Here is a 1,266-nt window from a genome sequence, read left to right as displayed (position 1 = left end):
CAGGGTGCTGGCTCTGCGAAGCCGAAGCCCAGAAGAAGGTCCAGCCTGGGACTCAGAAGGACGGAAGGACGGAGGCGGGAGGCGGGGCGGGGGACATGCTCGGTCCGCTGGCCCCACAGGCCACGTAACCGGCGTCACTTCAAGTTATAACCGAGGATTTTCAGCAGGATGCAGGACGCGATCGGTGCGATCTACATCTCGTAAGCATCGGTCTGGCCGACGCGGAGAACGGAGGAAACCACGTAAAAAGCGGGTGACACAGACAAACCGAGAGGTTACTTCTGCGGTCCAAGAGAGGGGACCTCAGACGAAGACGAGCGGATCTCAGACGAAGAGAGCGGCGCCTCCGCGGGGCCCTCCTGCCCACGCCTCTTGTCCTTTCTACTCAGATGAATATTACGACCGAAGCCACTTCTCCAAAACAAGGCCGCGCTCCGTCCCGCCGCATCCTAAACCTTTGTCGTTCTCTCCTGAGAAGACCCCCCGTGTCGTCGGACTGGCGTTCGGGGTCCTGTGCGATGAATTCCTATCCGCCCCTTCGCCTGCGGTCGGGTGTCGCAGACCCACTCTGTGCCACGCGTGACACCCACGAGCCAGCTGGGGACTTGGGGACGCCGGGTGCAGCCCGCGTCTCCCACAGAACCCGCGTGAGGGCAGCGGGACCGTGATCCCGGCCCCGGACCAGGCGCTGTGGCCCCATTGGAGACAGTGCCCTTTCCCCAGAAGGTCCGAGTTCACGAGACAGATTCTATGGGCCCTCATTTCAGAGACGGTCGCTGCTTACCCAAGGCGGCGTTTCTGCCCCTCGTCGTGACCGCAGCTCTGCGACTTTCTTCCCGGGGCCGCCACCCACGTCCCCTCAGCCCGTGTATTGGGATTTCTCCACCTCCCTGCTCCGGGGCTGAGGACGTGGCCGGCACTTTGTCAATAGGTACGTCCTCCCGGCTACCACGTTTTGCAAAAAAACAGGCAGTGATCAAAGCCACACTAATGACGATGGAAGCCGGGACCTTCATCAGGATTATTAGGGCAGTCAAGTTGCTAAGACAGAAGTCTGCTGATCCGACATCACGGAATCATTCACGAAAGCTGTACTGACCCAGTTTGGAAGACGCGGCTCAAAGCCATCACGACCCCTCGGCTGACTGTCTGCTAAGACCCACCCCGACCACCTCCTGATTGTACTGTACACACACCCAGGTAACTAACGCCCAGAAAGGCCCCTTCTCCCTTGGCCGGTGGAATGATTCGAAATATCCAGTCCCC

The sequence above is a fragment of the Pteropus vampyrus genome, unplaced genomic scaffold (genome assembly GCF_000151845.1).
Source record: "Pteropus vampyrus isolate Shadow unplaced genomic scaffold, Pvam_2.0 Scaffold409, whole genome shotgun sequence".
Taxonomy (NCBI): domain Eukaryota; kingdom Metazoa; phylum Chordata; class Mammalia; order Chiroptera; family Pteropodidae; genus Pteropus; species Pteropus vampyrus.
Note: the sequence above shows the minus strand (reverse complement) of the source record.